The 19,009-nt window shown below is 44.7% G+C and overlaps 2 long non-coding RNA genes across 3 annotated transcripts in view; one reads left to right on the top strand and one right to left on the bottom strand.

Moving 5' to 3' along the window:
- The window catches only part of LOC134970001 (uncharacterized), a 320,801-nt gene that overhangs the window by 9,509 nt on the left and 292,283 nt on the right, over window positions 1-19,009 (top strand). The window lies entirely within an intron of this gene.
- On the bottom strand, window positions 1,386-17,646 carry LOC134969999 (uncharacterized). The gene is made up of 2 exons (XR_010189609.1): window positions 17,524-17,646; window positions 1,386-1,572 (listed from the first exon to the last, which is right to left on the bottom strand). It is a non-coding gene; the product is annotated as an uncharacterized LOC134969999 (long non-coding RNA).

The raw sequence follows: 19,009 nt of genomic DNA, 5'->3' as shown, positions 1-19,009 counted from the left end.
GGTCCCAGTGTGCCATGTCGACTACTTCAAGAGCCATTCTTTCTCTCGATGCTGAAAAGGCATTTGACATGGTGCACTGGGACCACCTTTATACTGCTTTAGCCCGTTCTCATTTCCACAAAAGTTTATACTATTTCTTCAGACTCTCTACACAAATCCGTCCTCCCAAATTTTATGTAACGGTCTCCTCTCAGACCCTTTTCCGATACAGAGAGGTACTAGACAAGGGTGCCCTCTCTCTCCATTATTATTTATTCTAGCGCTTGAAACCTTGGCTGTAGCCCTCAGACATTCTCCATTGTTTCAGGGTATCGCAATTGGCAGTTGTGACTTGAGGGTGTCGTTATTTGCTGACGACATGCTCTTATTTTTGTCCACCCCAGAACACTTGATCCCCCTAGCCTTAAATATTATTGATACATTTGGTGAGATCTCTGGATACAAGATTAATGTCTCTAAATCAGAATTACTTATTCTAAACGGTAAGACTCCAGTCTTGCCATGTACAAAAAATGTAGCAGATATTAAAATTCTATCCTCCCACGTTACATATTTTGCTATAGCGGGAGCATAGTTCAATTTATATAACTATATGAATTGAACTATACTCCCGCTATAATAACATATAAAAATTGAACTATACTCCCGCTATAGCAAAATTGGAACAATCAATGAAAAACTGTCATGATCTCCCTTAGACCCTCTTAGGGATGATTGAAGTGTTCAAGACAGTCCTATTGCCTAGATTAACATGCAGCTGCTCCCCCGTAAACTGACGACAAAGGATTTCAAGCGCCTCAACTCTGCCTTCCAGATTAAACTCAATGCTCTAGAGCACTTCGTTTTCGTATAGACCATGATTTGTTAATGGAATGTAGCGCTTATATTGACAAACTTCACGGCCTTTGATACCCAAATTTATTTATACTAATCTACTATTTAAAGATATTTATGATGCCTTGCATGTGGTAAATGCTACAGGACCAATATTAGGAAAGAATGGCTACCGATTTGGGGAAACCCTGCTTTCACGCCAGGGATTGAAAACCCGGCATGCAAAAAGCTTATCACTAGGGACCTCAGAGCGATTGCCCAAGTGTTTGACTCTGGAGGCGGAGTCAAAACGTTCCAAGATTTGCAATCAGAATTTCATTTACCAAGCAATAGTTTATTCGCACTCATGCAAATTACTCACTACCTGCCTGTCAGGTTAGACACGGACAGGTCCTCAGATGTCCTTCAGCCAATATTTACCTCATATATTAACAATAAATACAAACCCAGGATCTTGTATGCTAAATTAATGCGACCTTTATCCTTAAAACTCCAGAAACATGTATATGAGGCGTGGTTGACAGATATTCCACACATAACAAATGAGACTGTTTTATTTAAACGTCATGATACGTTTATGTGCACTGTGCATACTTCTGTTTTACAGGAAATTCATGTAAAAACTGTTCATAGGGATTACATTTCACAGAGTCAACGAAAACATTATATAGCTGAGGAGTCCGGTAAATGTCCAAAATGCTGTGCATCCTCTGCTTCTATATTCCATAATCTTTGGTCCTGTGGACATATTAAGAAATATTGGCTCAAAATTATTAATTATCTTAATAACACCTTTTACTTACACACTTCTCTAGACCCAATCCCATTACTCTTTGCCAATTTTGACTCTTGGAATTTAGATACCACGCAAAAATGTATGATCCCTTTTCTGAACGTTTTTGTAACTGCTGCCAAAAAAGTTATATCGAATTCATGGATTGTCAAGCATACTCCGTCCTTGAGGGAATTAGATGACTTACTAATGAGATACATGTATTTTGATAGATATGACCTCGCATCTGATCCGCAACGGAGTACGGCAACATTCCTTATGAAATGGGGTGCTTATATTTCCACAAAAACACGAGACATGCAGAATCACATCTATGCGGTGATAGATACCCCTTGACAATAGGTTATCTCCATTTCCACATGAGTAAATTACTAACGCATTTTAGGAATTTGGAATTATCTACTTTGATTACCTCTTGCTGGGCCTGCTCTGGGTGATGATCTAGTATTTTTTCAGATTGCACTAGGGCAGCTTATACTGTTGCACTTATTACGGATAGCTTATTTATGATACATGACATAAATTTATCGCATGGAGACAGCGGTGCAAGTGGGCGGGTATGGGTGGGTACGGCGCTCCCCTCCCTCCGCTGTTCAACGGCGCTGCTGCTTGAGGGGAGGAGAGCACAGCGTTCGCTCTCCTGCCCCTCAGTGTCTTCCTTCAATTCAGCGCCGGCCCGTGAGCCAATCAGAGCTTTGTTTAGCTCACGGATGGCACTGAATTGAAGGAAGACAGTGATACCCGCACCGACTGAGGGGCAGGAGAGGCGCAGGCTGCGCTCTCCTTCCCTCACACACACACAGGATCAAGACACCAGCAGCAGTGGTGAGCAGCGGGGGAAGGGGGGCATGTATACCTGGCACTGGGGGCATATCTGGCACTGGGGGGACATGTGTACCTGGCACTGGGGGGACATGTGTATCTGGCACTGAGAGCATTTCTGGCACTGGGGGGACATGTGTATCTGGCACTGTGGGCATATCTGGCACTGTGGGGGACATGTGTATCTGGCACTGGGGGCATATCTGGCACTGGAGGGGCATGTGTATCTGGCACTGGGGGCATATCTGGCACTGGGAGGAGATGTGTATCTGGCACTGCAGGAAACATGTGTATCTGGCACTGCGGGGGACATGTGTATCTGGCACTGGGGGCATATTTGACACTGAGGGCATATCTGGCACTGGGGAAATGTGTATCTGGCACTGGGGGCATATCTGGCACTAGGGGGCATGTGTATCTGGCACTGGGGGCATATCTGGCACTGCGGGGACATGTGTATCTGGCACTGGGGGCATATCTGACACTGAGGGCATATCTGGCACTGGGGGCATATCTGGCACTGGGGGGGGGGCATTTCTGTATCTGACACTGGGGGGCAATGTATATCTGACACAGTGGGGGCATTTGTGATCTGGCACTGTGAGGCAATGTATATCTTGCACTCTGGGGGCATTTGTGTATCTGGCACTGTGGGGCAATGTGTATCTGGCACTGTGAGGCAATGTATTTCTGCCACCATGGGGGCATTTGTGTATCTGGCAATGTGGGGCAATGTGTATCTGGCACTGTAAGGCAATGTATATCTGGCACTGTGAGGCAATGTATATCTGGCACTCTGGGGGCATTTGTGTATCTGGCACTGTGGGGCAATGTGTATCTGGCACTGTGAGGCAATGTATATCTGGCACTGTAAGGCAATGTATATCTGGCACTCTGGGGGCATTTGCGTATCTGGCACTGTGGGGCAATGTGTATCTGGCACTGTGAGGCAATGTATATCTGGCACTCTGGGTGCATTTGTGTTTCTGGCATAGTGAGGCAATGTGTATCAGGCACTGTGGGGCAATGTATATCTGGCACTGTGGGGCAACGTGTATCTGGCACTATTGGGGTCATATGTGTATCTACCCCTCCCCCCATATGTGTACCATACCCCATTTTCATTGGCCACACCCCCATTTTCATTGGCCACGCCCCATGTGGCATTTGGTCACACCCATTTTTGGTGTGCGCGTCTTCGGTGCACGCACGCAGTATCTTTAAGCCATTTTTTCTACTTGCACCACTGCATGGAGACAAAATTTTCCGTTTCTGTCTTTTGGTATGACTCAATGGGGTCGATTCAATTTGGCAACTTATGAATAGCGCCGGGAATTAGCTCCCGACGCTATTCAATTCAGCTGCTAGTTACCCGCAATTGTCGGGAATTCTTCTCTCATCCCCGGGGGGTGAGAGAAGAAAACCGACAAAAGTGCTGCCGTGCGGCCGGCGCGAGGCTGATTCTGTCGGGAATCAGCATCGCCGCGGGTAGTTAAGTCAGAGAATGCCCGTTCTCCTGACAAAACTACCTGTTAAGTCGGCGAGAACGGGCCATCGCCGACTTAACAGGAGCTGAAGTGAATAGCGTCGGGAGCTAATTCCCGGCGCTATTCATAAGTTGCCGAATTGAATCGACCCCAATGTCCCCTCATGCAAGGTTGTAAGATACATGGTAATGCGAGGCCGACTTTATTTTTATAATTTTATTTCTTTTTTCTGTTTTCTGTTTTACCATATCCTTCCCTAGCTCCCCCTTATCCACTTTTCCCTTTTCTTTCCCTTTTCTTTTGCTTTACAAAAATTCTATATGTTTTTCCATTAGTTGGTATTATTGTTTGTCTTTGTATCATTGTAGGGGCTACTTTAAAGTTATTTCCATGGTGGCTACATGATCTTGTTATCTTTTTGAAACTATTGCTTGTTTCGCTACCCTTTGTATCCGCAAATCATATATGTTTCTGTAATCTCTACATTGATATTTTTTGTGTTTTATGCAAATACCAATGAATATATTTATCAAAAATAATAAATTGATAATACGCTCAAATCCATGTACACGGCTTCTGTGGCAATTCTATGTCCTACTATTGCCAGTGTTTGGATTGCCAAAGCTATAGTAAAGTGGTCAGGCACGTTACTTGAATGCTTGGATACTATGGAGAAATGTGATGTTGAATTGTTTTTACGTAACATTCAGGATTCGGCAGGATTTCTGGTAGAATCCATGAAAGACCTGGGTTCAATGGCTGCAGGAATTTCTTCCATGTCTGTATCAGCTCATCGAGGACTGTGATTGCACCAGTGGTCTGCTGATGCGGAATCCAGGAGAAGTGTGGAGACCCTACCCTACACAGGTCAGGCTCTCTTTGGGGAAGCGTTAGATGCATGGATCTCCATGGCTACGGCTGGTAAGTCACCTTTTCTTCCCTCAACTACATCTGCTCTAAAGAAACCATTTTCTTCAGCTACATCACAGCCCTTTCGGTCTACCAAGCCCAGATAAGCCAAGCCGTCTAACACCTTCTTTCGGGGGAGGTCGGCTCAAGTACAAGAAACCTGCGGCTGCAGGTTCCCAGGAACAGAAACCTGCTTCAGGTACACCAAAGTCCTCCGCATGATGGTGGACAGCATGCCCCAGAGGTGGGGCCGGTGGGGGCAAGACTCAGGAATTTCAGTCACGTCTGGGTGTCATCTGGCCTAGACCCCTGGGTGCAAGATATTGTGTCCCAGGGGTACAGCCTGGAATTTCAAAATCTCCCTCCTCACCGATTTTTCAAATCAGGCTAGCCAGCTCTGAGGGCAGACAGGACTGTCCTGCAAGAAGCCGTCCAGAAGTTGGTGGAGGCACAGGTCATTATGCCAGTACCACCTCATATGCAAAACGAGGGTTACTATTCGAACCTTTTCGTGGTACCAAAACCGGATGGTTCGGTCAGGCCTATTCTGAACTTAAAATCACTAAACCCCTTTCTGAGGGAGTTCAAGTTCAAAATGAAGTCTCTAAGGGCAGTGATATCAGGTCTGGAGGAGGGGGAATTCCTGGTATCCCTGGATATCAAGGATGCGTACCTCCACATTCCGATTTGGCAGCCACATCAAGCTTATCTCCGATTCGCACTGTTGGACTGTCACTATCAGTTCCAGGCCTTACCATTTGGCCTCTCCACAGCACCGAGGGTATTCACCAAAGTGATGGCAGAAATCTAGGTTCTCCTCCGCATCTGGACGATCTGCTAATAAAGGCATCATCCAAGGAGAAGCTGTTACAGTCCATAGCTTTCACGACATGGCTTCTCAGGGAACATTGGGCAATATTTACTAATATTCGTGTTTGAGTCGGTTTGTGTAGTGTTTAAACTCGTTTTGTATCGGGTGCATTTTCATGCAACTTTTTGAATCCATATACGCAAAGTTACGAAGCAGTCGACTTTATGGTTTTCATGTTTTCCGATGTCGATGCCAGTCGGGTTTTTTTGGCACATTTACGGCCGTCATTGTCGTTTGCGTACGTGTTTTTGTTGTATTTGCTGGGTTTTTTCCTAAGTTAAACGCGGCAGGGTTTTTTTCCCCCGCGGCCGCATTTTCACTTTCAGTTTCGATTTTCATCGCCGTTCATGATTGGTTGTGTTTCAGATGGTAGGAGTGTCTGTGCGTAACCATATAAATACGCCCCAAACCGTCCGCACCTCGTGGGTTTAGTTATGCTGCATTCACACCGCAAATGCCGGGTCCTACCCGGTAAGACAAACGTGTACTTACCGGGTGGGATCCGGCATTTGCGCTCCGTTGCAGGCTTCCCGACCCGGCAATATACCGGGTCGGTTGCCATGACAACGGAGGCCGCAGCAGCAGCAGGGGCGGGGGTGGAGGCGGCGTCGGGAGATGAGCTCATCTCCAGCGCCGCCTCTCCCTATCTTGTGAATGGGAACCGCGTCGCATCGACACGGCTCCCATTCACACCGCACCTGACCCGGTAATCAACCCGGGTAAAACCCTTCTTTTTTACCGGGTTGATTTACCGGGTCAGGCGACCCGCTAAATCGCCCAGTGTGCTTTCACATCGCACACTGACCCGGTTCGACACGGCAATATGCCGTGTCGGTACCGGGTTATTTGTGCGATGTGAAAGGGGTATTAGTGGTGAGGAGGAGGGAGGTTGTGCTGTGGAGGTAGGTGAATTTGTGATTTGTGGTTTGAAGAGGAATGGTGGTAGCGATTTCTGAGTGTGGTATTGTGTTTGAAAGTCGTCTTGTCATTCTTGTTGTCTTGTATTTTGTGGTTTTGTCTCATTTTTAATCCAAGTTATTTTTCTTTATAGTCCCTTGTCAGTGTGTGTGTGTGTGTGTGTGTGTGTGTGTGTGTGTGTGTGTGTGTGTGTGTGTGTGTGTGAGTTGTGTAGTGGTAGTGGAGGAGTGTGTTGTTTGTCTTTTTTTTTTCCTGTGTTAACTGTTTAGACACACAATTATGTGTGACTCAGAGGTGGAGGGTGTGAGTGAGGGGGAGGAGGTCGGTCAGGTGGAGGGAGGTGAGTGTTAGTGAGGTTAGTGAGGTGGAGGAGGTGGGTGAGGTTGCTGCAGCAGCCTCAAGTGATAGTGACAGTCAGAGTGCTCCGCAGCCACGCACCACTACTAAGACTGGGCGGAATGTTAAGTTTAGTTTTGCTGAAAATGTGGCATTGGTGCGTGAGCTGATGAAGTATCAGAGGCAGCTATTTGGCCCTGAGTCCGCCAAGGTGCCAACACGGAGGAAGACGGTGTTGTGGGCGAAAGTAGTTGCTGCTGTCAATTGGGAGAGGGTGGTCAAGCGGACGGAGGACACATGCCGCAAACGGTACTATGACATAAAGCGACGTGTCAAGTCCAAAATGGCCAAGGAGGCCAAGTCGGCTCGGAAAACCGGTGGTGGCCAGCCCTATATTGCAAGTTATCTGGAGTATGAGGAGCCCATGCGGAGTGTAATACCTCCAGAAGTTGTCTCTGCAACCCATGTCCGGGACTCAGATAGGCCCAGGAAGAATGGTGAGCATGTGTATTTGCATTTTTTATGTTTTTTTAAATGTTTTATTTTGTAATGTGTGTCATGTGACGTTGCATATTACTCCCATCTTCAAGTGTGTGTCAGCAAATACATTGTTTTGGGTCATGTTTTAGATAAAAGCCAATGTAACATCTTACTTTATTGTATGTCATGTGTTTTTCAGACAGATATTTAGCATGTGTAGTTTGGACTTGGTGTGTCTCTGAATTGTCCTGCAATAATGTTTTCCTTTTGGGCGTTTTTTACGTAAAAAATTATGACTATGTTTTATATATAAGTGATCCATGTTTTTTTTTTTTTTTTAAAGTCGTTGTCATGTTAGAGGCTGGAGTACTGGAAAGTGGTTTGTAAACCACTTACATGTGTAATGTCATCTTTAGAGAATGTTATGTATTTAATTTTTAAATCTTTTTTTTTTTTGCTTGCATTTGTACCGTGACACCATACTGAATTTTTTTTATTAAAAAAAAATTGCTGCATTTTGTTTTTGCTCATATAGTGGTAATGTGTCTTTGGAGTGCCACATCACAGAGCAAATTAGATATTGCATCTGTAATATTTTTCCTTCCAATACAAAATGAAGTTGTGTGGTTTTTTTTATTAAAAAACCTTTCCTTGAACTTGTGGCCTATGTCAGTGTCCTGTACATGTTTTCTTGTGTTGATGTTGCCATAGTGCATATGTGTTTTGGTCTTTTTATTTTTTTATTTTTTTATTTCTGGTCCTTATGTTTGTTTGAATTAAAAACCAAGCATTTCTAAATGTTAAAATGTTTATAAGCATAATGGGTGGATGTATACACAATAGCATGATTTATGAATATATTTCATTTTATACAGTGTCTGAAAAAAGCAGTACTACTCGTCGGCCAGTAACTCCTATCACATCTGATGATGATGACGCTGCGGAAGCAGGTAAAGTGTCCATTGTAGTATAGGGTATGCTTGTAAAGGTATGGCCATAACAAAATTGCACTTTCATTAAAAGGTCCATCAAAAGAAGTATGGAGCAGCAGAAGTGGCACTTCTGTAAGACATCACCACAAAAAACCTGTGGCCGAAAAGAAAGCAAGGTCGTATGTCCCGGCACAAACACAGCAGGCTACCCCGCCACGAAGATAATTGTCCGTATGTTCTGTACCCCCACTCCAAATTTTGGACACACCTCCAAGATGTCATCCACACTCCCCTCATCTTGATTGTGAGTATCAAACTGAAAAAAATGTGTAAAATGTCAGAACATAATCAAAATCAGTCATAACCGCATTAAGTCAAAACACATCCAACACAAAAATACTTACCGCAGTAAGTAAAAGCTGAAATGGAATCCAAACTAAATGGCCTTGTTCACATCCAGTAAAGATATGTATGTCCACTTGAGCCATACAGTATGACATTGGGTATAAAATGCTGTAACAAAAAAGCATGTTGGTTTGTTTGTAAAAAGTAAGTTTGTTTTTCCAAAAATCTCATGTGTGCTTGAGGTAACATCGCAAAATACATATAAAATCATTACTATGTTTGTTTGAACAAAGCTATAAGGTAACACATTATGTATTACAATGTTTTTTTTTATGGTGGAGGTTGTGTGAGCTACAATAAAACTAAAGTGTTTGCTTTCACAATTAAGTAACCAGACACATTTGCCACAAAGAGGCATATCCAGAATAGTTGAAAGCAACAGTGAATGACATGTGTTCCATGTGTAGTGATTTTTTTACATTTCCCAAACATATGGATAGCTAACGGAGATATGTTTAACATTTCAGCTTCGAGTCCTGGGAACAGCATCCCTCCGCAACAACACCAACACAGTGACACGGAGGAGACAAACATCTTAGAAATGCAGCGATTAATGCAAGGAATGAGCCCCCCAGCACCTGTGAGTACACCACCACAGCAAAGCACACCACCACCACAACACAGCCCAACAACACCAGGAACACAAGGCTCTGATCAGGTGTTTTGGACTATTTAGGCTAGACAGCAGGCCACTAATGAAGATTGCCTGTGTAAGCAGACACAAATGTTTGCAAGCCTACCATCTCACCTCAGAAGAATCTCAAGAAATCTGAGTAGACAAAATGAGCAAACAACCAGAATAGGCAATACCATGGAACTCATGCGTACAGACATTACACAGGTCATGGGCAACTTACAGCGCATAATGGAAGAACAGCACAGACTAATGGAGGAACAGCACAGACTAATGGAAGAACAGCACAGACAACAGCAAAGTTATATGCACATTTTTCAAAACAGTCAAAAGATTAATGAAAGTTTATTCCGAATAGTAGACAATCAAAATGCTGCTACACGTGAACTCAATGCCACCCTCACTAACCTGAATGAAACACTCAGATGCATGCACCAACAGCAAACAACCAGCAGTTCTGGTACGACTACTCCAAATATCACGCCAGTCTCATCACCACCAAGACGGTCCACCAGAGCACGCCAACATGACAGTGCTAAAGGCAAAGGGCAGGACAAGCAGCCACCAAAAAAACGTGAAAAAAAACAAGTTAGACATTTGTGATAAGTAACTCAAAATAGTTAGCAAGTGTTTTTGATGCTTTACAAAATATAACACTTAGCTCCTTGACCCTTTTTTTAACATCATTAATTATAAGTGGCCCAAAATAAATTAAAAAAAATAGTACGTACATTTATTCATTTTCATTTTTTTTGGGTATTGGAGGAGGAAAATGTTGATGGAGCCACACATACATGTTAGCAGGAAGTAAACTGACCACTTGATTTTTTTCTAATCATTAATCTTTCTAGATTCCAATCATTCTCTTTGCCTGCAGATACAATAATTGCCAGCCAGGCAGAATGTCTTTAGCAGGAAGTAAAATGACCACTTGATTTTTTTCTAATCATTATTCTTTCTAGATTCCAATCATTCTCTTTGCCTGCAGACAATCCAAATTACAATGTTAGTGATACATATCTTAGCTATCTTATCTATACAACATTACAAGAAGAACACAATTGAGTTGCGTAAAAAGCTTGTAATATGTTTCCTTTGTTTTGTAGGAAAAACATTGTCCAAATGAATGTCAGTATTGTTGGGACATGTTTGTGTGTGTTTTAAATAATTAAGCATGTTTTTACACATGATGCTGAAACAAACAAATATGTACTTTTACTACAAAAATAAAAACTGTGTATAATAATGTATATGTGTGGCAAACTGTGTATTTTCTTACACATCATCAAGTTTACAGCATCAAACATTAGTAATTAAATTGTTCAAGATTACAGTAAGTTTGTGAGTCTTAAATATGATGGTGAATCACACATAGGGACACATGTATTCCTCAAGGCTAACATATTATATGTTGAGGAGTGTTTTTTGGGAACACAGGTTCTCAAACTCGGGCCTCAGGAACCCACACAGTGCATGTTTTGCAGGTCTACTAACAGAATCACAAGTGACATAATTAGCTCCACCTGAGAACCTTTTAACATGTCTGTGAGTAATTCATACACCTGTGCTTCTACTGGGTTACGAGAAAAACATGCACTGTGTGTGGTCCTATAAAGTGAAATACTACATGGATGATGTGGGCTTGTAAGAAATTAGCACTGCAAGTTTTCGAACACTTATCCAGACTTAATGCATGCCACTCATAATCTGTTGTTTTGAGATAAAAAATACACACAATACACATGCAACATTTGTTTTTCATATAGCGAGGGTATGTTTGTATGTGTCAAGGAGGCAGACACATTCTGAGTAATGGTTTTTGGAAAAAAAGGCAAAAAAACTATTTATGATTACACAACAAATGAAATAAGCAAACCAAGCTTACCTTAGAAATAGCGATTGATGATCTGTTGCCTAACCTGCCTCCCTACATCAGTACTCCAAGTATCACCAGATGTATCTAATTCCTCTGCTTGCTGGCTGCTTTCTTCCTCCTCCTCCTCTTACTCCTCAACATGTGGCAGATGTTGTTGCAAACACATGTTATGAAGAAAGCAGCAGCAGAACACAATTTCAGTCACCTTGGAGGGACTATACAACAAAAGGCCACCAGACTTATCCAGACACCGAAACCTAGATTTCAGCACACCAAAACATATTTCTATCACATTCCGCGTGGACTTATGTGCATTATTGTAATTGTGTTCAGCAGGGGTATCAGGTCGGGACAATGGAGTTAGAAGCTAAGAGAAACAGCCATATCCTCCATCACCTAAAAGACAGATATAGTAACGTGATTCATGTTAAGATACAGCAACACATAAGTAAAACACTGTGGGGCAGATGTATTAACCTGTAGAAGGCATAAGGAAGTAAAAAACCAGTGATATGTGCAAGGTAATCAAGGCAGCAGACAATCTGTTCCTAAATGTTCATTTACATATTGGAGCAGATTGGCTGGTGCCTTTATTACCTTGCACAGATCACTGGTTTCTCACTTCCTTATGCCTTCTACAGGTTAATACATCTGCACCTGTATTTGAACAAAGTATACGCAGGCCTACACATATCAAATTACATACCCAGCAGCCATCCATCTGGCATTTGTCCGTCCTCAAACTTATCAAAGAGGGATGACTGACTGAGGATGAAGGAGTCATGGCAGCCCCCAGGGTAACCAGCAACAACACTCATTACTTTGAGATTTGCATCACAAACCACCTGCACATTTGTGGAGTGTTCGAAATGGCGGTTTGTATATATGTGCTGCCTGCCCCTAGGTGGTCTCAGCTGAATGTGTGTGCAATCTATGGCTCCAAGCAAATTGGGCATGCCAGCCAGCTCATAGAAATCTACCCTGACGGCATGCCACTGAGACTCCTGGGTAGGGAAGCACATTGAGGCCTCGATGTGGGGCTGCAAAACAGCCAACACCTGTGTGAACATTTTAAAGAACAATAAACATGAGATTTTAGGACAGAACTGGCCACCGAGAAATTAAAACAAACACAAAACAGAAGAGGTCGTTAGGTATACATCACCTGTGTTAAGATTCTGGAAAATGAGGGCTGTGAGATTCCTATGACATCCCCAGACACAGCCTGAAAGCTGCCAGTAGCCAGAAAGTGCAACACAGCCAGGAGTTTGTGCAGGCCTGAGACAGGGCGAGAGCGTGCTGTCTCAGGGTCTAGGCCCAGTTTGACAAGGTCATACAGACGGAAAATGTTGTTACGATTTAGACGGAACATCTGTATGACCTTATCATCGGACAATGCGTTCAAGTTTAAACGCCCCCTAAAAAAACGAGGCCTGCGCAGCCTCCGCGGAACCTGTACAACCTGCTGACCATGTTCAGTTTCTTGGCCCTGGGTACTTACAGGCTGATGTCTGAGTCTATCCCACAGCACACAAAAGATCACTGGCCCACAGTCCTGCTGCCATTTCTGAGTGTAGGTGTATTGAAATGGGCCTAACATCCTTTTATAGGCATCCTAATTCAGGTGTGAGTGATTTTTTATTTGCAACAAATGTAAACACGACTGAAAAAAGCAGGTCTATTTTTTTGCCGCTTTTTTTAACGAATCGCAAAAAAATACGACCGCATTTGAGCACTCAGAGACTAACACCCAAATACGAATGAATAGTGAATTCCCGTATTCCATGAAATAACAGCCGCGTTTGACCGATGGTCTATTCATTCGTATTTCTGGACGTTGTCATTCAAACCATAACGAATAGACCAGACACTGCCGAGATTGGTGCTTAGTGAATTCCCGGATTGGGACTTAGAAAAAAAAACACAAATCGAACAAACTCGGATTTTTAGTAAATACTGGCCATGGTTGGATCCTGAATCTTCCAAAATCACATCTGGAACCAACCCAGAGGTTGTCCTTTCTGGGAATGATCCTCAACACGGAAGTGCAGAGGGTGTTTCTTCCAGAGGAAAAAGCATTGGTGACACAAACAATGGTCCGGAATGTCCTGAAGCCAACCCGGGTGTCTGTTCATCAGTGCATTCGCCTTCTGGGGAAGATGGCGGCCTCTTACGAGGCTCTGCAGTACGGGAGGTTTCACGTTCGGGCATTCCAACTGGATCTCCTGGACAAGTGGTCGGGATCACATCTACACATGCACCAGAGAATACGTCTGTCACCAAAGGCCAGGATTTCACTCCTCTGGTGGCTGCAATTACCTCACTTACTGGAGGGCCGCAGGTTCAGGATTCAGGACTGGATCCTTCTAACCATGGATGCAAGTCTCCGGGCCTGGGGCCAAGTCACTCAAGGGGAAACTTTCCAAGGAAGGTGGTCAAGTCTGGAAGCCGGCCTGCCGATAAACATTCTGGAGCTAAGCGCCCCCTCTTCTGCAAAATTGGGCCGTACAAGTACAGTCGGACAATGTGACAACAGTTGCATACATAAACCGACAGGGTGGAACAAAGAGCAGAGCTGCAATGTTAGAGGTAACAACAATCATCCTCTAGGCGGAAAAACACACATTGGCGCTGTCAGCAATCTTCATTCCGGGAGTAGACAACTGGGAAGCGGACTTCCTCAGCAGACACGATCTCCATCCAGGGGTATGATCTATCTAAACTTGAACTCTGGGCATCTAAATGGTAAATGAGGTTCAATACAGACAAATGCAAGGTTATGCATTTTGGGACTAAAAACAAACTTGCATCCTACATATTAAATGAGGAATGCCTAGGGGAAACATAGTTGGAAAAAGATTTGGGGGTATTCATTGATAATAGGCTTAATAACCGTACACAATGTCAAAACGCAGTAAAGAAGGCAAGTTAGGTGCTAGCGTGCATAAAAAGGGGAATTGAGACAAGGGACTCGAATGTAATCATGCAGCTGTATAAGGCATTGGTACGTCCGCACCTGGAATATTGTGTTCAGTTTTGGGCACCATTGTATAAAAAAGACATCAGTGAACTCGAAAGTGTTCAAAGGCGAGCTTCTAAATTGATTAAAGGCCTAGAAGGACTGGACTATAAGGAAAGACTCACTAGGCTGAATATGTATACACTAGAAAAGAGGCGCCTAAGAGGAGATCTTATTAATATCTTCAAATATGTAAAGGGACATCACAAAGAGTTATCAGAGGAATTATATATTAAAAGAACACAGTTTAGGACACGTGGGCACTCGCTGCGACTGGAGGAGAGAAAGTTCTGAACGCAACGGATGTGGAATTCCCTGCCAGGGAAGGTGGTAATGGCGGACTCTGTAATTGGATTTAAAAAAGGAATGGATAAATTTCTGAATGAGAAAGCTATCCAAGGCTATAATACTTAAAATATCAACGTGGTTAATCCGGGGGTAACATGAGTTATAGTAGCTAACTAGTCATATAACATTATTTAGCAAGTATGTAGAATCATCACAACTTAAAGCAGGTTGAACACGATGGGCAATTTGCCTCTATTCAACCTCCAATACTATGTTACTATGTTACTATGAATGGGGTCTCCATCCGGAGGTGTTCAAGGAGGTAACAGATCTTTGGGGAGTACCCCAGATCGACATGATGGCCTCTTGTCTCAACAAGAAGCTTTGGCGTTATTGTTCCAGGTCGAGGGACCCGCAAGCAGTGGCGGTCGACACCCTAGTGACTCCATGGGTGTTCCAGTCGGTGTACGTGTTTCCTCCACTTCCACTCATCCCAAGAGTTCTAAAACTCATAAGGAGAGCAAGGGTTCAATCGATCCTCATTGCTCCAGACTGGCCAAGAAGGGCTTGGTACGCGGATCCTCTGGATCTACTGCAAGAAGAGCCGAGGCCTCTTCCTCTTTGGGAGGGCTGCAGCAGGGGCTGTTCGCCTCTCAAGACTTACTGTGGCTACATTTGACGGCATGGAGGTTGAACGCCTGATACTAGCTCAAAAGGGCATTCCGATCAAGGTTATTCCTACCCTGATACAGGCTAGGAAAGGAGTAACGTCAAAACATTACCATCGAATTTGGAAAAAATATGTATCTTGGTGTGAGTCCAAGAAGTTTCCTGTGGTGGAGTTTTAACTGGGACGGTTTCTTCTCTTCCTACAAGCCGGTGTGGATATGGGCCTGAGGTTGGGATCTGTGAAGGTCCAGATTTCAGCCCTATCCATTTTCTTCCAGAAACAATTGGCTGCTCTCCCTGAAGTTCAGACCTTTTTGAAGGGAGTTCTGCACATCCAACCTCCGTTTGTGCCGCCTACGGCACCTTGGGACCTTAACGTGATGTTGCAGTTCCTCAAATTGGACTGGTTCGAGCCTCAAATTTGAGGTCAAATTTCTTACGTGGAAGGCTGTCACGTTGTTGGCCTTAGCTTCTGCTAGACGTGTTTCGGAGTTGGGGGCTTTGTCATGTAAAAGCCCATACTGTATCTTCCACAAAGCAGTTCTTCCGAAGGTTGTGTCGGCATTTCATATAAACCAACCTATTGTGGTGCCAGTGGCTACTGACTCCTCAATTTCATCAAAGTCCTTGGATGTTGTAAGGGCTCTGAAAATCTATGTGAAGAAGACTGCTCGTCACAGAAAATCGGACTCTGTTTGTCCTGTATGATCCCAAGAAACTTGGGTGTCCTGCTTCTTAGTAGACGATCTCTCGTTGGATCAGGTTCACTATCCAGCATGCGTATTCTATGGCAGGCTTGCCGTGTCCTACATCTGTCAAGGCCCACTCTACTCGTAAGGTGGGGTCTTCCTGGGTGGCTGCCTGGGGTATCTCGGCGTTACAGCTTTGCGGAGCTGCAACTTGGTCTGGGTCGAACACGTTTGCAAAGTTCTACAAGTTCGATACTTTGGCCTCTGATGATCTGAAGTTCAGTCAGTCAGTTCTGCAGGAGCCTCCGTGCTCTTTCTCCCATTCTGGGAGCTTTGGTACATCCCCTTGGTACTAATGTGGACTCCAGCATCCTCTAGGACGTAACAGAAAATAGGATTTTGTTTACCTACCGGTAAATCCTTTTCTCGTAGTCCATGGAGGATGCTGGGCTCCCGCCCAGCGCTTCATTTTCCTGCAATTGTTATCTGGTTCAGTACGTTTTTGTTTTAGTTCCGTACTGCATTGTTACTTGGTAAGTACTGTTTCAGCGGTTGCTGAATTGTCAAGCTAGGTTAGCTTGATGTGCCTTGTATGTGTGAGCTGGTATGAATCTCGCCACTGTCTGTGTTAAATGCTTTCTCGAAGATGTTCGTCTCCTCGGGCACAGTTTCTAGACCAGGCATTCCCAACCACGGTCCTCAAGGCACATCAACAGTGCAGGTTTTAGTGATATCCAGGCTGCAGCACAGATGATTAAATTTAAAATAACTGAGCTGCCAATTAAGTCACCTGTGCTGAAGCCTGGATATCACTAAAACCTGCACTGTTAGTGTGCCTTGAGGACCGTGGTTGGGAATGCCTGTTCTAGACTGTGTCTGGTAGGAGGGGCATAGAGGGAGGAGCCAGTCCACACTCTCAAACTCTTAAAGTGCCAATGGCTCCTGGTGGACCCGTCTATACCCCATGGTACTAATGTGGACCCCAGCATCCTACGAGAAAAGGATTTACCGGTAGGTAACCAAAATCCTATTATTATTTTTTTAATTATTATTTTTGCCAATGATTTTTTGCCAATGAATGGGTTAATTAACACTTTGTCCCCAAAACACCAGAATGAATGTAAGAAAGATGGATGAGGGGAGAAGGGGGGACACACATGACTTTTAGGAGACAGATGGTCACATCCTCACCCCAGTAATGTCAGTGGGAATTTCCCACTGTTATGTGGGTCACTGTCTGATCCTGTGGAACTCCATCAGCGGTCCGCCACAGAACACTTCAAGTTCTGTGTGTGGGTTGGTGGGCCACGGACGGGAGGACAGGACAGCGCAAGTCGGGTGGGTATGAGGGAGCGCGATGTGATGTCAGCACATCACACCGCGGCCAGGAACACAGCACTGGGCGGCCTGGAGCACAGCGCAGGACGGGCAGGAGGGAGCGCGGTGTGACGTCAGCACGCCACATCATGAGCCGGCCGGTGCTGGACGGGGCTGTGTCACGGGAGCGCGACCATCCATTACCCCCAGGAATTTAATTTTTACCCCATTTGAGGTAATTTACCACTGTTCTAATCCGTCTTTGGGATGTCTCTATCCATGGCTGCTGTCACTCACATGGATCTCCCTCAGCGCAGCTCCTGTTTCACCAAAATGGTTACCTCAGCTCTCAGTCCTGACCAACTGTCTTCCCTCAACTGTCACTGGTCATGTGACCTGCCCCTGACCTCCAGAGCTGCTGCCAAGGCTACTGGGAATTATCTGCCTGTGTAATCAAATCTACATACTCTCTGTAGCATGTCACACTCAATACATCATATTGCCGGGTATTACAAAAGCACATTACTGATAAAGTGGTGCTTCCTTTTTACACCCGAAGTGGCTTTCTCCAAATGCCGTTTGAAGAACCGCCCCATTGGGATTACCTGTCATTCAAAGTTAAGTGACCCTAACAGGGACTGCAACACCCCCAAAGTGACCCGCTTCGCCTTGGCGCACTTTCTGACCTCTCTCCCTAGCTTCTCAACTTTCTTGGCTGGCAAACGGCACTCCATCCTTAGTGAGTCTATCTCAATTCCGAGGTAAGTGATTACCTTTGTGGGCCCTTCCGTCTTTTGATTTGCTATTGGCACGCAAAACTCGGTTAGCATGGCCTCGAGTTCGCGCAACAGCCGACCGCATTGGCTGTCCTGAGTTGGGCCCACTACCAGGAAATCATCAAGGTAGTGCTCTATGGCACGGGAGCCCGTGCGTACCTCCCAGCACCACTGCAAAAAGGAAGTGAATGTTTCGAAGAGAGCGCAAGAGATAGGGCAACCCATGGGCAAACATTTGTCAATGAAAGACTGCTCCTGAAACTGAAAACCCATCAGCTTGAAACTGTCGGGGTGCAGGGGCAACAATCTGAATGCTGACTCAATTTACAGCTTTGCCATGAAAGCACCCGCTTTCTTAGGTACCAGCCTCAATGGGGAAATTACTAGGTCTGCCGGTGGCGGGGCATTAAACAGCCCCACCATCCTTGCTAACTCCAGCTCTTTCGCAATTTTTTCACTTGCTGCTGCTGGCATCGTCCTGATTGAGTTCAGGTTCTTTTTGCACCCCGCTGGGGGCACTTCCCTTGTTACTGGAATCCTGAACCCATCCCTGAACCCCCTAAATAGCAGCTGGGCCTCTCTGCGCTTGGGATACATGGCCAGCCACCCCCGCATCCCCTCTAGCTTAACTGGGCTAGTTGCTTTTTCTAGAGACCGGCACCCCGGGAGCTTTCTGCCCCTGGGCTCCTTTCTTTTTAAAGCAGTCCTTGGTGGGATATTGTCCTCTGCAGGCTGTGCATGCATGTTTGAACTTACAAACTGGGCGCGTGCATTGCGAATCGTTAAATGCAAAGCACCTAAACTTGTATTTTTCCTCTGTGTGCCAGGCCTCCCCTTCTCTCACAAATAAATAAATAAATAAATAATTGGTGCACTGCGATGAAGGGGGGCTGCCAGGCCGACCCATCGCAGTGCACCGATTATTATTTATTTATGAGAGAAGCCTCAAGCTTG

The sequence above is a fragment of the Pseudophryne corroboree genome, chromosome 11, assembly GCF_028390025.1.
Source record: "Pseudophryne corroboree isolate aPseCor3 chromosome 11, aPseCor3.hap2, whole genome shotgun sequence".
In the NCBI taxonomy this organism is placed as follows: Eukaryota; Metazoa; Chordata; class Amphibia; order Anura; family Myobatrachidae; genus Pseudophryne; species Pseudophryne corroboree.
This window is presented reverse-complemented; position numbering and strand designations above follow the sequence as displayed.